This window comes from Galeopterus variegatus, unplaced genomic scaffold (genome assembly GCF_000696425.1).
Source record: "Galeopterus variegatus unplaced genomic scaffold, G_variegatus-3.0.2 Scaffold41, whole genome shotgun sequence".
Lineage (NCBI taxonomy): Eukaryota > Metazoa > Chordata > Mammalia > Dermoptera > Cynocephalidae > Galeopterus > Galeopterus variegatus.
In genome coordinates, this window is record NW_007726152.1 from 1,238,465 (window position 1) to 1,254,955 (window position 16,491).

Below are 16,491 nucleotides of genomic sequence, written 5' to 3' on the forward strand. Positions count from 1 at the left end.
GGCGGGGGGGGGGGAAACTTGGGGGGTGGGGTCCGGTGCCGGGAATGGAAAAAAAAAAAAACCAAAAAAAAAAAAAAAAAAAAAAAGAAAGCTTAGAGTAGTTATATTAATTTCAGACAGAGCAGACTTTAAAGCAAGGAAAGTTATAAGGGATAAAGAAGGGCGTGACATAATGATAAAGGGGCCAATTCTTCAATAAACATAACAATCCTTAATGTGTATGTGCCTAACAACAGATGATTAAACTACATGAGACAAAAACTGACTGATCTGCAAGGAAAAACTGATGAATCCACAATCATAGTTGGTGGTCTTAACACTCCTCTATCAGAAATAGGCAGATCCAGAAGGCAGAAAATCAGTAAAGACAGTGGAACTCAACAACACATCAATCAATAATTGACATCTGTAGACTACTTCACCATTTACAGCAGAAATTCTTCTCAAGCTCACGTGGAACACTTATCTAGATAGAACACATTCTGGGTCATAAAACACATCTTAACAAATTTAAAAGAATAGAAGTCATACAATGTCTGCTCTCACACCAAAAAAGTATTATATTAGAAATCTATAACCAAAAGATAACTGATCCCAAAATATGTGGAGATTAAGCAACACGCTTCTAAGTAATATATGGATCAAGGAAGAACTCTAAAGAGAAATTTTAAAAATACTTTGAACTAAAGAGAAGTGAATCTCAAGTTATCAAAATCTAAGGAATGAAGCAAAAGCAGTACTTAGAGGTAAATTTATAGCACTGAATGCATATATTAGAAAAGACAAATATCTAAAATCAATAAACTGAACTTCTGCCTTGGGAAACAAGAAGGAGAACAAATTCAATTCAAAGTATACAAAAGAAAAGAATTAATAAGAATTAGAAAAGAAATCAATGAAATTGAAAACAGGAAACCAACAGGAAAAAAAAAATCAACAAAATCAAAAAGCTAGTTCTTTGAAAAGATCAATAAAATCAATTAGCCCCTATCCAGGCTAGAAAAAGAGAGGAAATAAATTACTACTATCAGAAATGAAAGAGGAGACATCACTACAGATCCCATGAATATTAAAATAATAATAAAGGAATATTATGAACAATTCTATGCCCACTAAATTGATACCCTAGATGAAATGGACTAAACCTTGAAAGACACTAGCTGCTAAAATTCACACAAAAATAAACAGACAATATTGATAGGCCCATGTCTATTAAAGGAGTTGAATCAATAATTAAAAACTTTCCAAAGAGAAAGCATGAGGCCCATGTTAGTTCACTGGTAAATTCTACCATACACTTAAGGAAGAAATTATACCAATTTTTCTACAATTTCTTTCAGAGAATGGCAGCAGAGGGAATATTTCCTAACTCATTCTATGAGGCCAGCATTACCCAAATACCAAAATTAGAGACATTAGAAGCAAACAAAAACAAAAACAAAAACACTACAGACCAATATTTCTTATGAACATAAATGCAAAAATCCTCAACAAAATATGAGCCAATCAAATCTAGCAATAGATAAAAAATTATACACCATACCCAAGTAGGATTTATCCAAAGTATGCAAGGCTGGCTCAACACTTTAAAATCAATTAAAATAATCCATTACGTCAACAGGCTATAAGGAAAAATCACATGATCATATCAATAAATGCAGAAAAAGCATCTGACAGAATTCAACACCCATTCACACATGCATGTGCACACACACAAGCTATATATATATTAAATATATATATTAAACTAGGAATAGAGGGTAACTTCCTCATATAATACATATACATTATATATTATATATAATAATAATATATATATTAAACTGGGAATAAAGGGGAATTTCCTCAACTTGATTAATAATATCTACAAAAATCTTACAACTAACATACTTGTTAGTAAGAAATTCGAAGCTTTCCCACTAAGATCCAGTGCAAGGAACAGATGTCCCCTCTCATCTCTCCTTTTCACCAATGTTCTGCAAGTTCTACCTAATGCAGTAAGACAAGAAAAGGAAATAAAAGCATACAGATTGGGAAAGAGGAAATAAAATTATCTTTGTTTGCAGATGACATGATCATTTATGTAGAAAATCTGAAGGAATCAACAACAACAAAAAAGCCTCCTAGAAGCAATGAGCAATTATAGCAAGGTTGCAGCAAACATGGTTGATATATAAAAGTCAAGCATTTTCCTATATACCAGCAATAAACAAGTGGAATTTGAAATTAAAAACTCAATACCATTTATACTAGCTCCCCCCAAAATGAAACATTTAGGTATAAATCTAACAAAATATGTACAAGAACTATATGAGAAAAGCTACAAAATTCTGATGAATGCAATTAATGAATAATTAAATAAATGTTCATGGGTAGGCAGACTTAATATTGTCAAGATGTCATTTCTTCCCAAGTTGTTCTACAAATTTAATGCTATGCCAGTCAAAATCACAGCAATTTATTCTTTGGATATTGACAAACTATTTCTAAAGTTTACACAGAGAGGCAAAAGACTCAGAACAGCCCACACAATGCAATGAAAAAAAAGAACAAAGTTAGAGGGCTTATACTACTAGACTTCAAGACTTACTATAAAGCTACAGTAATCAAAACAGCATGGTATGAGTGAAAGAACAGACTAGTAAATCAATGGAATAGAATAGAGAACCCAGAAATAGACCCACATAAATAGAGTCAACTGATCTTTAACAAAGGAGTGAAGGCAAAAAAAAAATGGAGCAGAGATATAGTCTTTCCAACAAATGGTACTAGAATAACTAAACAACCACAAGACAAAAAAAAAAAAAAAAAAGAAAGAAAGAAAGAAAAAGAAAAAAAGAATATAGCACAGACCTTTTACCCTTCACAAAAATTAACTCAAAATGTATCATAAACTTAAATGTAAAATGTAAAACTATAGACTCTTAGGAGATAACAAGGAAGAAATCCTAGATGAACTTAGTATAATGATGACTTTTTAGATACAACACCAAAGGCAAATACAAATACAAGATAGAAATAATTGACAGATGGACTTCATTAAAATTCAAAACTCCGCCCCACAAAAACACTGTCAAGACAGAAAAAAAAAATGAGAAGACAGCCACAAACTAGGAGAAAATGTTTGTGGAAAACACATCTGATAAAGCACTATAATTGAAAATTTACAGAGAACTCTTATAACTCAACAATAAGAAAACAACTCTACAAAAAAACAGGCCAAAGATCTGAATAGACACCCTCACCAAAGAAGACACACAGATGGTAAATAAGCATATAAAAATATGTTCTGTGTCTTATGTCATCAAGGAAATGCAAATTAAAATGAGATACCATTACACACCTATCAGAGTGGCCAAAATCCAAAATATGGACATCAAATGCTAGCAAGGATGTGAAGCAACAGCAATTTTCATTCATTGCTGGTGGGAATGCAAAATGATACAGCTACGTTGAAAGGCAATTTTGGCAGTTTCTTACAAATCTAAAGATACTATAACCAAAACTATAACTAACTGAACATACTATAACCAGCAATTGAGTTCCTTGATGTCAACCCAAATGAATTGAAAACATGTGTCCAAACAGAAACCTGAACACAGATGCTTATAGCAGCTTTATTAATAACTGCCAGAACTTGGAAGCAACCAAGATGTTCTTCAGCAGGTGAAGGGATAAATAAACTGTGATACATACAGACAATGGAATATTATTTAGCACTAAAAAGAACTGTGTTACGATGCCAAGGAAAGACATGAAATAACTTTAGATGCATACCACTAAATGAAACAATGCCTATTTTTGTTGCATTTTGACTTATGAAATATTTTTCATTTTGATTTTTGGTTTTTTTCTAAAACATAAACACAGAGCATTCAGTATCCTCACGCTATGAACTTGGGTGAATATGGTTAAGACATTGGAACAATGAAACAAGAAAGTCAAGAAAAGTACCTGACATAGGTTAGCTCTTTAAATATCTGAAAAATGAATGAGTGAAAGGTCATTACTTTGAAAACATATGGTTCTAGACATAAAGTAATCTTTGATGGAAAATCTAAAATTTATTCCTAATACTGGGGAGTGGGGAGGGACATAATACTGAAGTGCATGTCCTGTTGATAATGATAAACAATAGAAAGACCAAGATGACTTAAAAAATACATTTAAATGAACAGTGTTAACTCATTTAAGAGACTCACATTAGCAGGATACTAACTTAATGATATTAAAGTAAATTTTTAAACAATCAAAATAGGATCATGTTATTTGTGTATCAAATATGAGCTATTTAATTTAAGAACAGCATGCAATAATTAATAAACAAAGAAAAAGAGCTCCTTAACGATCACTTTCACTTTTTCATTCAGCATCTTTAATTTGTTTTACAAATACAAAATACTTTCTTTTATACATGTATTTTACTTATGGTAAAATACTTTACTTAGGTCTTTCTATTCCTATTCAAATCATCAACAATATGACTACACTCTAAACAATTTACATTTATTTACAACTATATATTGGCCTCCTACTACACCCCCAGGTGAACTTTCAGTTCATTAAACCCTATCAAACTCTTTGTCAGTCATTTCTCAGCAACTTGTACATAATGTCCCTTATTTATTTACCTAGAACACCCAGTTACAAATGACATGATTTCTTGAATTGAAACAAAGAAAAGCTCTTTATGGAATTTCCAGCTAGCCCCAAGAAAATCAAACTTTTATGACTGGCATTTAAGATCTGATAAACACATTAGACTAGTGTTGTCTTTATAAAGTATTCTATACAATGCTTATTTGTTCTGATTTCTCCAAAACAAAGGGAGAATTATTTTCTCCTTTATTGTTGATTGTAGTTACTTTTAAATATAGATTCAACAAAACACATTCTCAATAAAAGCAAAATTTTATTTCCCGACCTTTTTCATGCCTCCTATAATTTAGTGCTACTAATCTATAGCAGTGGAAATCCAGAAACAAATAATAGGAAATACTGCACATACACACACATGCACATATGTACACATAGTCGCTGGGTAGTCCTACATATACTGTTTCTGATCCTTTCTTTAAAATCAATAATAGTGCCAAAGAGCCACAGTACTAAAAATGAGTGACCTACTGACACAGAGGTTATGTTTTCTATGGATGTTTTGGAAGTCTGAAATTGATTTTCTTCATTTTAGCCTGTGAGGAGTGCATATTTTATCAATCATCAGAGTGAGTAGTGGCAGTAACCAAACACTCTAAAGAAACAAATAAAGACATCATAAGCAACAGCCCCAATAAAAAGGATCAGGCTATTCTAACCTGCCATGCTGTTTCTTAAGACACTATATTCTAACAGATATTGTATCTATGTTGAAGAAGAAAGTCTAATACAGAACTTGCATAGATACTTGAGTGGTAGTTTTCAAAATGTGAGCATTTTTCCACTTAATCTGAACTTTTCATTTGAATTCTTGGTTTCCTAGATTCTGGTCAAATAAATATGTCCTTATATTACTTACTATGTAAGTAGATTCCCTCTTGCACAAATACACATAGCCATATAATAACTTTAATTCCATGTCCTACCAAGTAGACCCTAAGTATAATACTTTGCTGAATTGGCTATAATAAATTTCATAAATAAAAAATACATTGCAAGTTTACTTATTCATGTCCATTGAGGATGAATGGACAAATGAAATGTGGTATGTATACAATGGAATATTATTCAGCCCTAAAAAGAAAAGAAATTCTTATACATGCTACAACATGGATGAACCTTAAAGATATTATGCTAAGTGAAATAAGCCACTCAGAAGAGGACAAATATTGTATGATTCCACTTATATGAAATACAGAGTAGTCTCACATTCAAACAAACAGAATGTAGAATAGTGAATGTCAGTGCCTGGGGATAGGAGGAAATGAGGAGTTATTGTTTAATGGGTACAGAGTTTCAATTTTGCAAGATTAAAAAATTTCTGGAGACAGATGGTAGTGATGGTTGCACAACAATGTGAATGTACTTAATGACACTGAGCGATACAATTAAAAATGGTTAAAATTTTACGTTGTGTTATTTTACCACAATTAAAATAAATAAATACATTTACATGTTCACATAGAAGTAAATCTCTAAAATTAAGACATTTCAATATTATAATTTAATGCAGAATCATAACTGAAAGCAATGGAAGATGTTCTTTGAATTTGGCCAGATGTCCAAAAAGTTGTTCATAAGCTTTTTGTGGGAAAGGTAGTTAAGAAGAAAGTTAGTAAAGGCAGCCTTCCTGAGGATCTAGAAAGCTGGTATTAATAAGGGCTGAAAGGATACCTTTGTCAGTCTTAGAAACTGTACTGGGTACATGCTCTAGGAAGCTCCCAGCAATAAGAACATGATTTGGGGCATGCAAATTTTCATTGTAAGTGTAACTTCTCTAAAGCACTTTCTGATACCCCATTTTTAAAGGAAGATTTGCTCATTTGTTTTTATTTTTTCTTCCAATGAACCCTATTCAAATATTTTACAGCATGTTAAGATAATTATGACACTAATTTGTTAGGGCTTTATCACCTACTGCAAGATATTAAACTCCTCGAGAACCTTTCAAACATCTAGCTCACAGTTGGCACTAAATAAATTTTTGTTGAATAGTCTAGTAGCTGAAAAATTAAATAATTTTATCTATTAAACAAATAATTACTGAGTGTCTAAAAGATGTGAAGTTCAGTGGGAATACATAGATTCAAGTTATATGGTCCCTGTTTCAAGGATTGAAGCACATCTAGTAATCCCCCAAATAGGTTAATGTTGTAAACATTATTCTTTTAAAAGATACAAATAAAGTATTACAGGTAATATTCATAAACAAGAGTGATCACACACAGTTTTCAGTGAAGGAGAAAATCAGAAGAGGCTTAATGAAGGAGTTAGCATCTGACCTCAACATTTAAGGATGGATGATGTTTAAGTAGGGATAGGTAGGAAAATATGAGCATATCTGCAGAAAAATAACAATAAGATGGTCACATTAAATTACAACAGAAGTTGTCAAACCTTTTGCTCTCAAGTCACCTTTACTTTTTTCTAGATCCTTTACACCTTCTAAAAAGTATTAACCACCTCACCCCCACCAAAAAATGCTTTGGTTTATGTGGATGACCTGTATCTATCTATCCTTACTTTATTAAACTGAGAAATTTTTAAGTCACAAGAATAGACAAGTACACATTTTATTAGCTGTCAGAGCAATGACATCATCAAACATCATTTAGCCTCTGGACATCTCTATTGTATATTTGTGAGAGAATAAGAGTGAAAAGAGTGAAAAAAGAAAATAAGATCTTAATGTAAGTATAAAAATAGTTTTGACCTTTAGCCACCTTGAAAGGGTCTTAAGAACCCTCTAGATTCCCTAAACACCGTTTAAGAACTGCTGGGTTACAGAGGGAAAAGATGTGAGTAAGGAGACTAAATAGAGATACAATATGTCCAGTGTTATTTAAGGCCAAGTCATATATTTTAAAACAGGTAAATATTAAAGATTTTTATACAAAACAGTCATATGATTGTGAGTTGACTTTAGAAGCATTCATTTAGAAAGACAGAAATGGGTGGGGAGGCATGGGAAAGCAGACTAGAGACTAGTTAGAAGCTTGTAAATGACTTTACCAGGACGAATAAACTCATGGGGACAATGCTGGAAGAAAGAAGGAAACAGAGGCATCTTAAAGGAGCCATGAAAGTTACAAAGAATAGGGAAATAAGGCAGGATGGTATGGGAGGGATCTTACAGAAGGCCAAAAAAATAACGAGTTTCAAGGTGGGACTGAGGAATTCTGCCAGGTATTTCAAAATAAGGAAAGTGATGATTAAGAAAAGGAAGTCGTTAAGTACTCTTTTAAAATTGGTGATCTGTAATAAAGGAATGTATATGATTGACCAAATTGCAAGATATTAAGAGAAAAATAGAAAGTGAGGCAGTTCTGACATAAGCATAGATGACTCATTTAAGACTCTGATAATGAAAGAAAGGAGAGTGAGCAATAGCTTAGATTTGAAATTGAATGAAAGAAATTGGTGATGAGGGAAAGATGGAGCAAAGAAGGAACGACAATGGAACAGGGTTTCAGAGAAGCTGGGAGGAAATTAGGTTAAGAAGACAGACAGAAAGGCTTGTAATCAAAAGAAAAAGGACCCTTCTTTCCCTGTGAGACAGAGCTAAAAGGAGAAAGGTTGGCTAAGCGTGCAGGGAATTAGTTGATAAGAGAAAAATGAGCAGAGGAATGCACAGAACAGAGGTATTATGGAAGTTGGCAGAGAGGAGATACTGTGTGAAAATAAAACTAAGGTAGAAAGAAAAGTGGGAATTAAAGGAGAAAAACATATTTTAAAAAAGTTTAATTACTATTAGTGTGCATGATCAACCGGGAGGAGAAAACACCAGAGATAAAACCCCAGGATACCAACTGGAATGCTAATGAAACCATTTCTCAGAAGCACAAATAAATAAATAAATAAATAAATAAATGTTTACTCTAGATCTGCATTGTCCAACATTGATAGTCTCCAGCCATATGTGACTCTTTAAATTTAAATTTATTAAAATTAAACAAAATTTTTAAATCAGTTAAGTAATCACATTAGCCAGACTTCAAGTGCTCATAAACCACGTGCGGCTAACGGAGACCGTACTGGGCAACGTAGATATTGAACATTTCTATAACAACAGTAAGTTCTATCAGATATAGCTACCCTAGATACATTTATTTTAAGGGTAGAAATAATGCATTATATAGTAGCTGGAATCTATTGGGTACTTACTATGCATCAGACACTGTTCTAATCACTTCAAATACGTGATTGCATGCAGTCCTTAACAGTGATCTTTTGAGATAGGTTCTATTACGTTTCTGTTTTACAGATGACAAAACACATAAAGAGAAAAATAACTTGCTTTATATCACACTGTAGTAAAGGCAAGATTTAAACCCAGGAATTTCTGACTCTAAGGACAAAGGAATAAGGAAGAAGAATAATCACTTGCAAGTGACATTATCCTGGTAGTTTAAAGATAAATAGTCTTTTCCTCAGATGATCGGAACACTATGAAATACACCAGGAACAAGAGTGGAGAAGCCTACATGAACAAATTAATGAAAATAAATTATCTATGCAATATTAAAGTACCACTTGAAATGTTTTAAATTAGTGTAAAAAGTAGTTATTGGGCCGGCCCAGTGGCGCACTGGAGAGTGCGCCGCTTGGGAGCGCAGCAGCGCTCCCGCTGAGGGTTCGGATCCCATGTGGAGACCGGTTCCCGCTCACTGGCTGAGCGCGGTGCGGGCGCAACACCGAGGGTTGCGATCCTGTTGCCAGTCCCCAGTACGGGCGCAACACCGAGGGTTGCGATCCCGTTACCAGTCAGTAAAAAAGACAAAAAGGAAAAAAAAAAAAAGTAGTTATCATTGCAACTGTAACTCATTCCAACTTACTTTCTTATTGAGTTCATGTCAGGTGGGAAAGTTACTATTGCCATGGAAACCACCACTCTACTACTATTTTATTCTTATATAACACCTTTCATCTAATAAGCTCAAAGAGACTTATAAACATTAATTCATTAATAGTCCTTTGTATTGAAAGTGCATCAAAATTTACCTAACGGCATACAAAAACAATTGCAGATCAAACAAAAGGAAACTTCATTGCTCTCTAACAGAGTCACACAGCTCATACACCATCCACTACTATTTAAGAGAGAGACACAGGAATCTTATACAGACATTCACCTTCTTGTTTCTTGTACCAAACTGAAAACCATCTTCTATTGTTTTATTGTCAAAAATAGGCAGCTCTGCTTCCACCCACTCTTTAATTTCTTTCTTCATGTGTTCAGCTAATTGCCTGGGAATATCTTTTAAAATGCCATTACACACACTTACCTGTGCAGTTCTAACCACTAAGATATTCACTAGTATAAATCTGATTCTTTCTTTAAAGAATGTATGACCTCATTTTATATTGAGAAGACTAAAACTAAAATATGAAGGGTTTGTGTGTGTTTAATTAAAAGTGTGAAAACTTAAAAGCGTAAACTCCTTTTTTGTTCATATTGATTTTTGTTCTTAAGAGATTAAAAGTAAAGCAAATACTTGTTTCGATATTCTTAAAATATAAATTATTAGACTAGAAAAATTAGGTTGGTGCAATGGTCTATTCAGCATTATATTTTGTTTTTAATAGAGTCATAAAAAGGATAATTTATGGGATTACAACTTCTTAGATAATTTTATAAAGTTAACTTTAAAAGTTAAGCTGTTTCCAGTAACTTACTAGGATCTATCAATCAAAAACATAACCCTTCTGGAACTTGTTTATATTATCAGTTGGTGCATTTTACTATTTTCTGAGCTAATGTCACTATTGCTGTATGTTTGATCACATTAATTTCACAAGGCCATCCCTGATTCAAGGGAATGGAGAGACAGACTTTTGACAGGAGGAACTGCAAAGTTACATTGTTAAAAAAACATGCATTCAAGAATGGGAGGAATTTGTGCACGTTTTTGTCACCTACTACAGATGGAAATCTTTCTAAAATGTATTATGTCCACACTTCTTATAAACAATAATTTAGAATTTGTTGACTCAATATAATTATTAGGAATGCCCATCATTAACAAGGCCTTTATTTTACAATTTTGTGTCTTAAACTTTGTCTTTTTTCTCGGTATAAGGTTTCCAGCTATATCACTGCTCCTGGACTAATGATCCAACCCATTTCCTCCCTATCAATCCTCTCCTCCTTCCCCAACACCTACACACATTTAATTTTGCTTCGCCTGCTGAAAGCTTGTTTTATGACTGAGAAACCATATAACACAAAAGCTGTTTCTCATACACTCTCTGAACAAGAGCTAAAGTAGATACCTCTGAAATTCAAACATCTTTCTCTGGCTACTATTATTTTCTGGCTTTATCTGTCATTCTGGTCAAACAGTCGCTATACACGAAAGATAATACTATCAGGAATCATTTTTAGAGAAATTTTTAGAGAAGATTTTACCTCAGTAACCAACCTATTTTATAATGCTAGGTTCCTAAACATAATTAGTCCAAAGCAAAATTTTCTAATGTTCTATTTCAATGTAAACGACTTTACAATACCTTGGAATAATACCTTCTTTTGGCAACCCAGTTTGCCTATAATATTTGTTTGTTAAGTATCTTTGAGTGTTGAATTCTGCTGCTGTTCATCGATAACTTTTGTACCTCATTTGTATTCTTGCAGTTATTCTACTTCTACTGTTCATAGGATGAAATGGTCATCAAAATGTAATAAGCCGATCGAAGAGTCTCAGATATTACTTTAGAGTAAGCTTATTCCTTTTATGAAAGATGCATCTGTATTTGACTTTGCAAGATAATAAATTCAGGAAAAACCCAGCTGGGACCTCTAACATACTCTTCTACAATATATGAATTTTATACTAAATAAGACTATAATATTCTCCTCTACAAGTGGGAGCTACCTCCCCATGGGAAATGGAGATGCTAAACTATTAATAGTTTATCCAGGTTTTCTCTGCCTACTATGAAACCTTAAACTTCATCACAATCTCAGCACTATAAAACATTACAATTTATGTTCGTATAAATGAAGCTCTCTTGCTGTTCTTCATCTAGTGTGCTCTGAAATGTTTCTGATGTTTTTTAAGACAGAGAAGGCCTTCACATACAACCTGAAAAAAAGACAATGTCAAAATCAATTTATAAGTCAAACAAATAATGTCATATAAGCACTGCTATAAGGTTGGAAATGTTTTAAAGTATTATGACGGTCAAATGAATAGTTATGATAAGTAAAATTACTGATAATCTTTTTTGGTTTTTAAATTTCAGTATGCGCATGTTGACAATGTCTTTATTGTTCTTTTGAAATACTTTGTTTCATTCTCATACAGTTCAGGTAACACCTGGGCCATTCTAGAACTCTGATACCAGCCTATACAACTGCTGTCTCCCTGTGCTACTTTTCAAGAGGTGACTCTATAATATTGTCTGTCTTCATCACGAGATAATTAAAATAATTGGTCAGTCCTTGACTGCTCCTGCTTTGTATAGGGACACTATCCAATCATGAATTATCCACCAAATATTGTTTAATGTAGTGATTAATACACAATTCTGCAGCTAATCTTATCTTTTCTACCTTGAAAATTTATACATAATTCAGCTTCTTGAATTACCATCCACTACTGTCTGCACCACTACCATCCATGTCCAAGCCAGCATCATCTCTAATCTGGATTACTGCAATAGCTTCCTAGAGTCTTTCAGTTTTTGCCTCTGCTTCTATTGCCAATAAAGCAGTCAACATGATTATGTCAAAACGGAAACAAGATCATGTTTCAAAATGCTCTTCTCAAATTCCTCTTTCATTTTATTGGGGTTAAAAACTAAACTGCTTACAATTGTCTAGAAATTCTCATTTTTTTGGCTCTACTCTGGCTCCATTTCCTACCACTCCTCTTCCTCTTACTCACTGGCCTCCTCATTATTTTGTTTTTCTTTTATTAGCATATTCATTTTTACAAATCCCTATTATTCTTTATGCCTTTCAACTGACCAAGCACTCCCCAACCTCCCCTCCCTACCCCCCATCTCTAGCATCCTCAGGTTTGTTCTTTCCTTCTGAAAGTCCAAGGTATTATCATGGTCTTCTCTTTCTCTCTCTCCCTTGTTTCCTTCTTTCTTTCTTTCTTAGCATCCAGTTATGAGTGAGGACGTGGGATTTCTCTTTCGGTCTGGCTTATTTCACTTCTCATCCACGTTTCTGCAAATTGCAGAATTTCATTGTTGTTATGGCTGAGTAGTATTCCATTGTGTGTATATACCATATTTTCCTTATCTAGTCATCTGTCGAAGGACATTTAGGTTGGTTCCATAGTTTGACTATTATAAACAGGGCTGCAGTGAACATGGGAGTGCAGGTGTAGTAATCATCAGAGAAACGCAAATCAAAACCACATTGAGATATCATCTCACTCCAGGTAGACTGGCCATTATTAAAAAGACTGAGAATAAGAAATTCTAGTGAGGATGCAGGGAAAGGGGAACTCTTCTACACTGTTGATAAGACTGTAAGTTAGTACAGCCATTATGGACAACAGTATGGTTTCGCAAACAACTACAGATAGAACTACTATATGATCCAGCAATCCCATTTCTGAATATTTATCCAAAGGAATGGAAATCATCTTTGTTGCTTTTAAACATACAAAGTATGCTCCCACCTAAGGGAATCTGCACTTGCTATTCCACTTCCCTGGAATATTTTCCCAAGATATCAGTGTATCCGGTTTGCTCAATTTCTTTATGTCTCTGCTCAAATATGACTTTATTAGAAAGACCTTTTGGCTACTCTATATAAAATGGTAAACATCACTCTTCTCCAAACCACAAACTCCTTTTCCCCCTTACCCTGCTTTATAGTTCATCATTTAACATATTACCACCTGACATTCTGTACATAAAATGTAATATAAGTTCCATGGAGCAGGAACACTGTCTTGTTCACTACTGTGTCCCCCATGCCAAGAAAAATACCTGGAACACAAAGACAAAATCAATAAATATGTTTGAATGATGAATCAGGATTAAGTTTGAATCCTGGTTCCATAATGTACCAGCTGCTTGACTTTGGCAAAAATATTTAGCCCTTCTGTGGTTTGGTGTACTCTTTGTAAATTGGAAATAATAGTAATATTGACCTCATTTAACTTTTGTGAGGATAAAAACAGTTATACATATAATGTGCTTAGAACAGTGCCCTGCAAAAAATAATTGTTATATTAAGTTTCAGCTATTACTAATCTCAATAAGTTTATTAATCAGTCAACCCTCCATAGCTGCAACCTTTTCTGGGGACATGATGGAAATGAAAAATAAGCTTACTCAACATTTTTCTTTTCTTTCTCTTCAATCTTATATTTTTGTGGATATTTTCAAAAATCAGTTGTACAACCAATAGTAAATAAAAACTCACATACTCTGAATGAAATATCACAAAACAAATTTTCCAGGCATGAAAAACCTATAATTTGAATTACCATACATTGACTTTTTTTCTGTTTTAATTTGTTTTTATCTCAGTGTGATGGTTAATTTCGTGTGTCAACTTGACTGGGCCATGAGGTGCCCAGATATTTGGTTAAACATTATTTCTGGGTGTGCCTGTGAAGGTATTTCTGGATGAGATTAACATCTGGACCGGTAGACTGAGTAAAGTAGATTGCCCTCCCCAGTGTGGGTGTGCCTCATCTAATCCATTGAAGGCCTGAATAGAATAAAAAGCTGAACAAAAAAAACTCTCTCTCTCTCTCTACCTATCTACCTGACTCTGAGCTGGAACACAGGTCTTCTGCTTTCAGATTCAGACTACAACTTACACCATTGCAGACTGGATTTATACCATCAGCTCTCCTGGGTCTATAGCTTGCTAGCTGCAGATCTTGGACTCCTGAGCCTCATAACCACTCAAGTCAATTCTTTATGGTAAATATGTTTATATACATATACACACACACACATATATATATACACACACACACACATACACACACGAATATACTATAATAATATTGATCTCATTTAAATGTTGTGAGGGTAAAAACATATTTATATTGTGTGTGTGTGTGTGTGTAGATAGATAGATGTCTTATTGGTTCTGTTTATCTGGAAACAGAGAAAGACTAATATACCCAGTGCCAAGATTTGAGTGTGTACCCTCCAAAACACATGCTGAAATTTGATTCCCAATATGACAGTGTTGGGAGGTAAAGCCTAGGTGGGAAGTGTTTTGTTTTTTGGGGTTTTATGATGGGAAGTGTTTGAATTACAGGGGCACCATCCTCATGAATAGATTGATGCAGTCTCGCAGGAATGAGTGAGTTCTCACTCTATAGAGTTGTTCCTGTGAGAGCAGGTTTTTATAAGCAAGCCCAGCCTCCTTGGCATGTCTCCTGGTACATGCCCACTTTTCCTGCTGCCTTCTACCATGAATAGAAACAGCATGAGACACTCACTAGATAGACTGCCTAAACTGGGATAAACTAAATATTGGACATGTTTGGTTGGGTATATAGATAATTCACAGTTTCTTTGACTCTAAAAGTAAGTGTAGTAAGTTATATGAAAGTCTGTGAACCTTTAGCGGAAAGGAAGAAAACTTCCACATACAAGGTGCTTCGAAAGTTTATAGAAAAATAGAATTAAAAGATAATATGAATCTTTCCATGAACTTTTGAAGTAACTTCGTATTTCATATATGCTGAAATAGCTGGACTACCACAAAAAATTGCCTGTGGGTTTTCTGCATTCACCTTCTATTTCTGTCATCTTCTTATAAATAGGTATAAATATGCATGGAATCATTCATTCACTCTCCAAATATTTGAGCATCAATTATGTTCAAGGCAACGTGGAATTCATTTTGCAGGATAAAAAGAAAGGATGGCAATAGTAAAATCAGATAGAGTAGAAATAAAGGAAAGGGATCTTAAATTGGACCAAAAGGATAGAAAAAAGTTATGTTTTATAATGAAAAAAATCATGATAATGAACACTTATAAAGTGAACAAAAATAGCATATATATAAAGAAAACATTATCATAAATGCAGAGAAGAACTGATGGAAAAGTATTTGGGAAGATTTTAACATGCAAGTATTAGGATATCAGTACTTATATACCATATCATAGGATCCTAAAATAATTGGGGGGATGAAAAGGAAATTAGAACTGTCCAGCCAGACAATCTACACTGCCAGCTCATACTGCCATACAGTGCTCTATTCATCCCTGCAAATTCACCCAGATGGCGACGGGTCTGGAGCGGCCGTGCCAGGAGACAGCGCGACCCTGAGAAGTGTGTGCTGTGATACCAGAGTACTATTTGCATTTCCAAGAGCAACAAAAAACGAATAAATCTTTCAACAACGAACCTACAATGACAAACAAGCAACAACAGGCTCGAGGTTTTAGGGCCGACACAAAAGAAGACTCCTGAGAGCGCCCAAGCCCTGCTGCGGGTTCGAGCAAGCAGCCCGAGACAACAAAGGCCAAGTAAGTCAGCAGAGACGACACAGACACAGAGTGGAACGCGCCGGACTGGCCCAACTCTGCGAGCTCTGTGAGTCACCCCCAGCCCAGCCCCACTTGCGGGGCGAAGCCTGACTGCTCCCTGCCTGCCTGGCTCCCGCCTACCACATCAGGCCAGGCGCCCGCAACAGAGCTGCCTCCATTTTCTCAGGTGGGGGTGGAGACAGCCGGCTCAGATCAGGCAGGCCAGCCATCTCTGCTTGGCGCGGCTCCTCACTGAGACATGCCATTTGCTTACCTCGACGCGGGGCACCCCGGGGCCTGTGGGCCGGCCTACAATCCCACTCTCCCCGCGGATTTCTGATGGGGCTAGTAGCATGGGGAGCCCCTG